The sequence below is a fragment of the Anabrus simplex genome, chromosome 1 (assembly GCF_040414725.1).
Source record: "Anabrus simplex isolate iqAnaSimp1 chromosome 1, ASM4041472v1, whole genome shotgun sequence".
In the NCBI taxonomy this organism is placed as follows: Eukaryota; Metazoa; Arthropoda; class Insecta; order Orthoptera; family Tettigoniidae; genus Anabrus; species Anabrus simplex.
The window spans coordinates 981,241,282-981,253,359 of record NC_090265.1 but is presented as its reverse complement, the minus strand read 5'-3'; the positions used below and the strand labels follow the sequence as shown (position 1 = coordinate 981,253,359).

Here is a 12,078-nt window from a genome sequence, read left to right as displayed (position 1 = left end):
CATGACCGCGTATCAATTGTTTATACAGATACGCTGATCTGATACAAGTGTAGACGCACCTTTAGAGGCTGAAGATTAAGAATTCAGTTTGTTTAGATACCATTTGCCTTTATCTCGCACCGACACAGGCAGGTCTTTGACGACGATGAGATAGAAAAGGGCTAGGAGTGAGAAGGAAGCGACCGTGGCCTTATTTAAGGTACAGAAAATGAGAACCTACAGAAAACCATCTTCAGAGCTGCCGTCATTGGGGTTCAACCCTATATCTGCCGAATGCAAGCTCACAGCTACGTGACTCAAACCACGCGGCGTTTGCTCGGTATTAAGAATTCCTTAGATGTGTGGAACCGTTGGAATGGTAGAAGTGCAAATCGGACCAAAAATACGTACCCAAAAGAGAAATCGTCAATAAGTAACTTGGAGTAATTCGTGTGGGGATTATCTAGACCAGAGTCGGAGTTTTCTGATTTCGATGAACCGATACTTCCATCTTCGGTTCACTAGACTTCTTCCAGTTGAACATTAATTGGTCCGCCTCTGTGGTGTAGTGGTTAGTGTGATTAGCTGCCACCCTCGGAGGCCCGGGTTCGATTCCCGTCTCTGTCACGAAATTTGAAGAGTGGTACGAGGGCTGGAACGGGGTCCACGCAGCGTCGGGAGGTCAACTGAGTAGAGGTGGGTTCGATTCCCACCTCAGCCATCCTGGAAGTGGTTTTCCGTGGTTTCCCACTTCTGCACCTGGCAAATGCCGGGATGGTACCTAACTTAAGGGCCACGGACGTTTCCGTCCCGTTTCCTTGTCTATCCCTTCCAATGTTCCCATCCCCCCTCTAGGCCCCTGTTCAGCATAGCAGGTGAGGCCGCCTGGAGGAGGTACTGGTCATCCTCCTCAGTTGTATCTCCAGACCCAGAGTCTGAAGCTCCAGGACACTGCCCTTGAGGTGGTAGAGGTGGGATCCCTCGCTGAGTCCGAGGGAAAAATCGAACCTGGAGGGTAAACTGATAAAGAGGAAGAAGAAGAAGAAGAAGAAGAACATTGAGAGAATGTTAAAGAGGCCAAATAATCTCGTTATTTTGCTTCCACTGCTTCCATGAGACCAACATGTCGTGTATGCCATCTTCATGGACTTGAAATTAGCCTTGTAACCAGTATTTTTTGGATGTTTCTAGTGTGTATAATTTGGATTTCTTTTTTTTTCTTTACTTCGTTTGAGCAAGAGTTTTAGATTATGTGTTATTTTTATTTTTCTCATCCTAAAATGCAACAACTGTAATTACTCCACCTGGTTCTACCTTCCCGATTATGATAATATATATCCTAACACTACTGAGAATCTACGTCTCGTGCCGTAACAAATAACCATTTTGTTATTTTAAATTGCAAGGCCATGTCATTGTATGGTACCTGACTCACTGTTTGTGAAGTCACCATTGCTGCGTGTTACACACTTAGCAATAAACAAGATGTATGATTTCTTAACGTGTCGGTCTAATGTGGAGGTAATTCATTACCTGTCGCGTGTCGACATTTTGATACGATATGATTTTGCTTTTTAGTAATGGCGTTTGCGATAATGAAACTCCAGTCAAACGTTAGTTAGCCATGTAGACCCTTGTTTGGTATGAAAGATAGGACAGTCTATCCGATAATGGAAAATATTAAGAGTCCCAGTTCCCAGTTAGTATAAAGACTTCGTTTCCTATGGCAAAGAAAAGCTTTACAGTTACCTGAATTATTAGAAACACACCCATTTGGTGCGCATACATATTGAACCCTTGGTGGTTCAATATCTAACCTTATCCACGAGGCACCGGGTGAGTTGGCAGTGCTGTTAGGGGCGCGCAGCTGTGAGCTCGTATCTGGGAGATAGTGGGTTCGAATCCCACTGTCGGCAGCCCTGAAGATGGTTTTCCGTGGATTCCCATTTTCACACCAGGCAAATGTTGGGGTTGTACCTTAGTTAAGGCCATGGTCGCTTCCTTCCCATTCCTAGGCCTTTCCTGTCCCATCGTCGCCGTATGACCTATATGTGTCGGTGCGACGTAAAGCAAATAGCAAAAATTATTCACGAGGTTTCCCTGAACCAATCCCCTGATGTTTGGTGCGATTTACTAAGGAAGCTGAAGTTGTTGATTGATTTGATTCTGCTGGGATGAGTAGCTCAAATGGTAGAGCACTGGCCTTCTAAGCCCATGTTGGCGGGTTTGATCTCTCAGGGAGAGGCCAGACCCTACGTCCAACCGATTTCAATGAGCTTCAATGTACCTGTCGGGGGACATTCAACAGTAACTCATTTTTAAGGGTTTAGATCATTACGCCTTCGTTTTAGAAAAATAATTGAGGACAAATATCATGACGAAGGATCCGCTTCGAACCAAGTGGAGGTAATAGAACACTAACAGGTGACCATTTAAACATGTCAGGTCCGCAACCTAACAATTAAAAAAAAATGATGAATCCCCCGATTCCAATGCATATATATATATATTTACAATTTGTTTTACTTCACACCGACACATACAGGTCTTATGGTGACGATGGGATGTGAAAGGCCTAGGAATGGGAAGGAAGCGGCCGTGCCTTTATTTAAGGTACAGCTCCAGCATTTGCCTAGTTTGAAAATGGGAAACCACGGAAAACCATCTTCAGGGCTGCCGACAGTGGGATTCGAACCCACTATCTCCCGGATGCAAGCTCACAGTTGCGCGCCCTAACCGCATGGCCAAAAATAAATTATTATTTGAAGAAACGTGAAGATAGCAATGCGAATAAAAATATTAGGCAAACTGCTGTGAACTTAGTGGTGTGCGGTGGCGTTTGAAAGAGCTCACTTGTCGGTACCCAGACTATAGTCGGTAGAAATGCCGCTACATAAAGGAACTCTTGCGTGATAAAATTTCTGGCACCTCGTTGTCTTCGAAATCTGTAAAAGTGCATGGTGGGACGTAAAACCAATCAACGTTATCATGGGATATTGGGATGATTCCTGGAAGCGAATATGACGGAGTATGGGGATGACCTCTCCATGTGACTGTATACCGAGTTTAAATATAGCCGAGCTTTCGCCTTCCATTACTCCGACAGAGCAGAGTAGGCATCGGCTTAGCGGTGGCCACGGCAACATATACCCGAGCTTTGGCCTTCCATTACTCCGACAGAGCAAAGTAGGCTTCGGCTTAGCGGTGGCCACGGTTAAATATAGCCGAGCTTTTGCCTTCCATTACTCCGACAGAGCAGAGTAGGCTTCGGCTTAGCGGCGGCCACGGCTAAATATAGCCAAGCTTTCGCCTTCCATTACTCCGACAGAGCAGAGTAGGCTTCGGCTTAGCGGCGGCCACGGCTAAATATAGCCAAGCTTTCGCCTTCCATTACTTCGACAGAGCAGAGTAGGCTTCGGCTTGGCGGTGGCTACGGCTAAACATAGCTGAGCTTTTGCCTTCCAATACTCCGACAGAGCAGAGTAGGCTTCGGCTTAGCGGTGACTACGGCTAAATATAGCCGAGCTTTTGCCTTCCATTACTCCGACAGTGCAGAGTAGGCGTCGGCTTAGCGGTGGTCACGGCTTTATCGTGGCTCGACAGCTCTGTACTCGGGAGTAGGATTGGTTGGTTCCCACCGTCGTCTTCCTGAGAATGGTTGTCCGTGGTTTTCTATTCTCCTGCAGTAAGGCGAATGCCAGGACAGTTCCTGTTATATGCCACGGCCGCACCCACCTCACCATCTTCACAAATCAAATCACCGATACAAATCTCCCTGTCCTGAGAGACGGTGTTACCGTCTAGGAGGCCAGCCGCACACTTCCCGGGTACGGAATGAAAGCTTTTAACCACCACTTCCATTACGACATAGATTAGCTCTGTCTGCAGAAAGAAGGATTTGCTGTTCTTTTTAACTTACAGAACATGTCCGTATTTAAACCCCAAGCATATACAGGATCACCGCAAAACACAGATTGTGAGATAAAATAACGCTAGTAACTCGTAAAGGAATACACAGCTAGAGCCTACATCAGTTCGTTTAACTCTTGAATGGAACATATACCACTTTACTGGAATAAAAGAAAGACGTATACGCAGTGAGTGACGTCACAAGGAGCTGTTAATCAATGTTTCCCGTGTATGGCTATCCTCTTCCTCTCGTCCCAACACGGGATTACTATAAACACTCACTTGCAAGAAGGATTCTTCCACTCTTCCATTATCGTATACTAATGTTCAGCTTCACTTCTTGATTCTTTCTTTTCACTTCACACTGTCTGCAATTATTTTTGGTTAAATGTGATAATGAAATGAAATGGCGTTTGGCTTTTAGTGCCAGCAGTGTCCGAGGACAAGTTCGGCTCGCGAGATACAGGTCTTTCGATTTGACTCCCGTAGGCGACCTGCACGTCGTGATGACGATAAAATGATGACGAAGACAACACATACACCCAGCACCTCTGCCAGCGAAATTAACCAAATATGGTTAAAATTCCAGCCCCTGCCGGGATCGAACGCGGATCTCCAGAGGTGGCAGCTAATCACACTAACCACTACACCACAGAGGCGGACGCCTTTGTGAATTCTTTCTTTCTTTCTTAATCTGTTTACATTACAGAGTTGGTTTTTCCCTCGGACTCAGCGAGGGATCCCACCTCTACCGCCCCAATGGCAGTGTCCTGGAGCTTCAGACTCTGGGTCGGGGGATACAAATGGGCGGAATGACCAGTATCTCGCCCAGGCAACCTCACCTTCTTGGGCATTGTGGGAGGATGGGAAGATTGGAAGGGATGGACAAGGAAGAGGGAAGGAAGCGGCCGTGGCCTTAAGTTAGGTACCATCCCGGCATTTGCCTGGTAGAGAAGTGAGAAACCACGGAAAACCACTTTCAGGATGGCTGAGGTGGGAATCGAACCCACCTCTACTCAGTTGACCTCCCGAGGCTGAGTGGACCCCGTTCCAGCCCTCGTACCACTTTTCAAATTTCGTCGCAGAGCCGGGAATCGGACCCGGGCCTCCGGGCGTGGCAGTTAATCACACTAACCACTACACCACAGAAGCGGACACCGTTGTGAATTACTAAATAAAATAAAATATTTGAGGTTGGGCAACATGTAATTCATAAAATACATTACAGGAAAAAGTTGTAAATATATCTTTTGTTGTTGTTGTTGTTGTATCTGCTTTACGTCACACTTACACAGACAGGTCTTATGGCAAGGATGGGGCAAGAAGGGACTAGGAGTGGAAAGGAAGCGGCCGTGGCCTTAACTGAGGTACAGCCCCATCATTTGCCTGGTGTGAAAATGGGCAGCCACAGAAAACCATTCTCAGGGCTGCCGACAGTGGGGTCCGAACCCACGATCTCCCGAATACTGGATACTGGCCGCACTTAGGCGACTGGAGCTATCGACCTCGGTGTAAATATATCTATTCTTCTGTATGTATGCATGCATGTATGTATGTATGTATGTATGTATGTATGTATGTATGTATGTATGTATGTATGTATGTATGTATGTATGTCCAACCCTTGTCCCGTTATACTACGGAGTTGGATATGAAGAGAAATGAATCTTCGTAGCGAGTTTTTACCACCGGATGCCCTTCCTGACGTCAACCTCATGAGATGAGTTTTAGCTGGAATGAATGACGTGATATATGGTAGTAGTCAGTGAGAGGGTGAAACCGGGTGCCGACGCACAGCCTACTCCTGTCGAATAGCACGAAGGGGTCTGCTCAAGTCTTAACGCGGCCCATCTGACTCACGAATCACCATCAACAGTGTCATATGCCCTCAGTCTATATGAACTTTACGGAGAGGTTTGGGATTGAATCCAGGCTTTTGGCACGCAATCTAGTGATTAGAAATTTTATACGACCCCTTCTCCTACCTTGCGGACCAACATTCTGATGGTGAATTCTTTTTTCTACCGACGGGACTCAAACCGGCTTATTATGGTTTCAAACCGTATAGACTGAACGTCTTAATGATTGTGGCCACGTGGCGGGCTATCAATGCTTCAGCATAAAAGCCTAAACATTTAGAAATAAGCATTCCACTCCTCGAGAAGCACATGGCCCTGTATTTCAGTTAGTCCACACCAGAAATAAATAACAGGTTAATTCCTGGCGGCAAAGTCGGCGGCCAAGGATCTAACCACTCTATCCCAATAAGTGTCGAGATTACGAACAGTTGTAGTCTTTATCTTCCACTTCTCCGAGCACCTCCATGGCCTCTGTGGAGATGACTTTACTTTACTATGAAACCATTAGAGCGTGGCAACACCTAAAGCTGCATTTCAGAAATTTGATTTGATTTTAAATTTGATTTTCTTCTTAACACAGTACTATTAGCCAACAGCACATTTAAAAAATATTAGGTTGACTGTCTTGCATGACTGATATTTTAAAAGTTGCTGTTTATTTACATTAGGCTACTCTTCTTCGTCTTATTATTATTATTATTATTATTATTATTATTATTATTATTATTATTATTATTATTATTATTATTATTATTATATTATTCTACCACCCCTTTTTTCCACACACGGGTGGGGTCAGGAATGGCATCGTGTGTGCGTGTGGCGGGTGAGGAGGCTGTCACAGTTCTATTGACGTCAATCCTATCTTGATGGATATACTCACTATTACGTTTCTGTGTGATAGTGGGTAATGTGATGTGTTGCGTCTGTATGAGACAAACGCAAATACCTTGTGCTCGAGCCAAAGGAATTAACGAGACGCTGCTAAAATCGCAGAACCCACCAGTAGCCAAACCCAGGGCCCTCTGACCCGAATGCCGCGATGCTGACCATTCAGCCAAGGAGCCAGACTTTTCATGGAAATCAGACATCCAGCTGATAGCCTATGCACAATAGCATAATTTTATAGAATAGAATTGATTTATCATCTACGGATTTTCCGGTAGATATACTACTACAGACTATTCACATAATAATTCACACATGAAAATGAAAACCTACAACCTGTTTTCCAGTCGTTGACCGGGTTAGGGGTGTAATGAATTAATCATATGTAGGGTATTAGTACGATGGGGTCGTCACTCCCAAAGTGATTTCTTAATGACTGATAGATGCTATGAAATGAGAATGGAGAGTGTTGCTGGGATGAAAGATGACAGGGAAAACCGGAGTACCCGGAGTAAAACCTGTCCCGCCTCCGCTTTGTCCAGCACAAATCTCACATGGAGTGACCGGGATTTGAACCACGGTATCCAGCGGTGAGAGGCCGACGCGACGCGCTGCTGTCTGAGCCATGGAGGCTTCAATAATTCACACATAATTTACACAACTATCACGTTCCAACCCTGAGAAGAGCTTTCCGTATTGCAGTAGAAGGGTGGTGGAAAATGTCAAGTGACCCATTCAGCTGATTTGTAGTCCTAAGGGCTTGCATGAACCAAGAATTCTGGTGTGCAACCGTCCTACATTTGGGCAGGTGGAATGTACATTTCTGCCTTGTTCGCCTGCTTGGAACATGAAACGGAATGAACCCCAGAATAGCCGGACAGTGCACTTTACTCTTCAAGCATTTACAGTGGAAACCGGATACAACGACTCCAAAGAGACCGCCAATTAATGGTCGTTTTAGGCGATAGTCGCACAAAGCGGCCTTTATTTTGTTGTTGCTAAAAATATATCTGTAAGTTTTCGGCTGCACACTTACATGGTTGATTAACAGAATATTTACACATAAGTAAAGTAAGAGTACTGTATTCGCAATACATATTCGTGGAGTGGGGCTGAGAGGAACTTTTCTTCTTATGTTTACACAGTTCGCGCAGCAATAATACATCAGCAAAATATAAGTGATGAAAGAAGTAGTAACAACGTAAATTGATCAGTAATGTCGCACATGGTCTTGGCTAATAAATGAGCGATGCTCTCGCTGTCTTTCCAAATTGTAGAAATCATTGACTGTGGTACACCCTGTTCCATGGCAACGCTGATGTTGGTTTCCCGATTTTGTAATCGCCTTATTATATGTGACTTTTTTTTTTTTTTTTTTGCTAGGGGCTTTACGTCGCGCCGACACAGATAGGTCTTATGGCGACGATGGGATAGGAAAGGCCTAGGAGTTGGAAGGAAGCGGCCGTAGCCTTAATTAAGGTACAGCCCCAGCATTTGCCTGATGTGAAAATGGGAAACCACGGAAAACCATTTTCAGGGCTGCCGATAGTGGGATTCGAACCTAATATCTCCCGGATGCAAGCTCACAGCCGCGCGCCTCTACGCGCACGGCCAACTCGCCCGGTATATGTGACTTTTATTCTATATTAAAGACTTTTCATTTCCTTTGCGATATCTTCACAGGGATGCTTGCCTTGAATATTTAACAGACAGACTGATTTAAAATCTACAATCTACTAAACACAAGAGTTTGAAAATAAGCTTTACATTGTTGTCAGTAATCCCCAAACGCGTAACAAACAGAAATCGACATTCGACGTTATAGTCGATACATTTCTCCGTTTTTACGATATGCCGTAATAACCGATGTCATACTAGGCGATTTTTAAAAATACGGTATTTATATAGGATTTAGGTGGGACCCTTTGATTTCGCAGTTATATCCTATACGTCGTTAAAGTGATGTCGCAATAAACTGTTTCGACTGCATTTGCTAACATTGCGTTCGCACATTTTCGGCGTTATGCCAGCGTATTAATTCTAACATATTTTACAAATTCTTCATACTTGCTTGAAGAGAGTGGCATGCCCATGTATCCAAAAAGAAGCCACTTCATGAACCTTATCTGAACTCTCTCGAGACGGTGTATGTGACCTTTCTGATACGGTAGCCACACCTCACAACCATACTCGAGAGAGGGTCTCACGAGAGAGCATAACAGTGTTTTGGCACATGCAATGTTACCGATATGTTTACAATTTAATTTGGTAAACTCGATTAGTCTGAAAGCTTTATCAATGTGTTTCTCAAAGGATAATCCATTGCTGTTACTCAGAATTACACTAGGTCATTAAACTTCTCCACTGATTTTATATCTGTAAAAGACAGGTGTTAATTCTCGAGTAAATGACATTACATCACACTTAACGTTCTGGAGGGCCACTTATTATACCACTCACATATCGCACCTTGAGAAAAAGAGGGCCACGTGTGCAAAAATGATACTTCTGATATAATTGCAATGTAGGAATTAAAAATATATTACAATAAATAATATGTAGATATATAATACAGAAATATATTAAACACTGTGTTTACTAGACCGTTTTAATCTTACATTGCAATTATTTTTGACAAGTATAATTTCGCACTTGTGGCCCTCTTCTTCCCAAGAAGTGATATTTGCTTCATATCCTCCTGTAGACTGTCGCTTTCATTGTCTTCATCTGTGACTCTCTATAGTTTTTAATTCGTCAGAGTAAAAGAGACAATCGCTGTTCTGAACGACTGAAGTAACATTTAGAAACAGAACAAATATCATAGCTGCGTCCATACAGGAAGTAGAAGGCTGTGGCTTCCATTATTCCTAACCTCGGCATTAAGTGGGATGAAGTGGCTAGCTATATGCACAGCTGGCTTTATCCACAAGATTTCTAGTTATATAGGCTGAGTGAATCCAAAGCCAAGTACAGTAGAAGTCTTGTCTCTAAATCGAGCCCGGCCAGATCCCAAAATTAAGCTATACGTGATGTAGATAGGAATAAATCGTACTGTAAGTACGCTAACGCACAATATCATGATTCTGGATATTTGGTATCAGTCAGAAATTCATGTACACTGCGAGGGTTTAATAAAAATAATGCAATGACGGAACTTGGAAATATTTCAGTTACTTTTGAGACTCAGTTCTAGTTGTGATCATCGCTAGTGTTTTATACATGCACCGAGCTCGATAGCTGCAGTCGCTTAAGTGCGGCCAGTATCCAGTATTCGGATGATAGTAGGTTCGAACCCCACTGTCGGCAGCCCTGAAGATGGTTTTCCGTGCTTTCCCATTTTCACACCAGGCAAATGCTGGGGCTGTACCTTAATTAAGGCCACGGCCGCTTCCTTCCCACTCCTAGCCTTTCCCTGTCCCATCGTCGCCATAAGACCTATCTGTGTCGGTGCGACGTAAAGCAACTAGCAAAGTTTTATACATGGATGCAATCTAGAGCTTCTCATTTTCGATTACACTGGCAAAGGGAAAGAGAAGACCTCGGACTAGTAAGGTAGCTACTACGGACTGGCATTTTCGTCTTGTCAAAATGAGGAACTATGGAAAACCATTTTCAGAGCTGCCGATAGTCGGGTTCGAACTCATCATATAAGCTTACAGCACTACGATTTGTACTACGAAGTCATCTTGCTCGATCTCTGCGAATATGCGACGTGTGACCTGATTTAAAAAAAATTAGTATCGCCCAACTTAATTTCTCGTTAATCATGTAGTTCAACGCAGTATGTCTTTTCCTTTTTTAAATTCTTTTTGGGATTAAAGAAAGACTTACCCTAATAAAATAAGTGGAATACAAAAGAATTTCTCTTCTGGCTTCTTTCCAACATTCTTTGTAAAGTAAATTTTCGTGGCACAGATTCCTCAACTTTGCATCTCTTGTGATCTGCAGTAATCAAAGCTGAAGTAGGGTGGGCTGAATATCACGCAAGGAACTTACAAAATATAGTAATGCAGACGATGGATATGCAACTTCATTATTATTATATTATTATTACATACGTACATACATCTTCATTATAGACTGTTATGCCTTTTAGCGTTCAGTCTGCAAGCCTCTGTGTATATACTACCCGCCGCCACAATCCTGCATTTGTAACTAGCTCTGTGGCCTGGTTTAGTTCTATACTTCTGGTCTTTAAATCTTTAGAAACTAAGTCTAACCATCGTCGTCTTAGTTTCCTTCTACTTCTCTTACCTTCTGTAACAGAGTCCATTAATCTCCTAAGTAACATATCCTTCTGCATTCCCCTCACATGACCCCACCACGAAAGCCGGTCTATTTGTCAACAACTTCTGTATTGTTTCTTATTTTAATAAAAAACATCTTAATCTGTTCTTATCAGCTTAATATCTGATACGTCTTGCATCGCACGACCAGAATATTAAACTTATTTTCGTAAATCGATGGAGTTTTAGGGGCTTGCTCCACCTCTGCCACGGGTTGGCCCGGCATTGCAGTACATTCGGCATCGGCCCACCCTAAAACAAAAAAAGCAAAAATAGTTGAATATTCTGGTATTTGTTCATTATATTATACGTAAAAAATGTTATATAATAATAATAATAATAATAATAATAATAGTAATAATAATAATAATAATAATAATAATAATAATAATAATAATAATAATAATAATAATAATAATTGTATGTATCAATGTAAGAATTGTACTGCATGTCTTTGTTTATTTGCTTGTGTGTTTGATGGTCTGACTTTAGCCTTCATCTCCTAATCCGAAATACTCCCTGTCATTGTTCCCACCTATTTGTACCAGCAATCATTCTTGCTACTTTCATGTCTGTTACTTCTAACTTACGAAGAAGGTACCGTGATTACACCACGTAAAGCACAATTGGGCTGTAAACAGACCATGTAAAGATAGTTTCGTCCGGGAGCTGACTTCTTACAGATTACTGTTGATCGCAACTGCGAGCTCACCGCACCTCAGTTCAGTTTTCCTTTGCAATACTACCATTCTAGGAGAACACACATCCTACATACTTGAATTTATCTACCTGTTCCAGCTTCATATCCCCAATTTGACATCTATTTCTCTTGGATTTCTTACCAACTGACATCAACTTCCAAAGTAACAAGGTCTGCGCCCAAATATCTCTCGAAATTCCCCAAAAGCCTTGGTGGTGTCTGAAGAATCACAGTTGCGTTACGAAACTCACTTTTTCAGTGTTTCTTGGTAATGAAATGACAAAATCTTTCAAAAACAGGAGGTCGAATTTTTGCACAAACACAATCGTTCACTCACATCATCTTTCTAAAGAAATAATGAAAGTGAAATCATTTGGTAAACTACGGTTGCAAATCTTCTGTGTGTTACTTTCTTCCAGTTGGCTGCGGAGTTAGGCTGATGACACACGGAGCGGTT

The 12,078-nt window shown here is 42.9% G+C and overlaps 1 non-coding gene across 1 annotated transcript; it reads left to right on the top strand.

The window, feature by feature from the left end:
• Positions 1–10,991: 10,991 nt before the first annotated feature.
• LOC136859214 (U2 spliceosomal RNA) lies at positions 10,992–11,177 on the top strand. The gene has a single exon (XR_010858927.2). It is a non-coding gene; the product is annotated as a U2 spliceosomal RNA (small nuclear RNA).
• Positions 11,178–12,078: the final 901 nt, after the last annotated feature.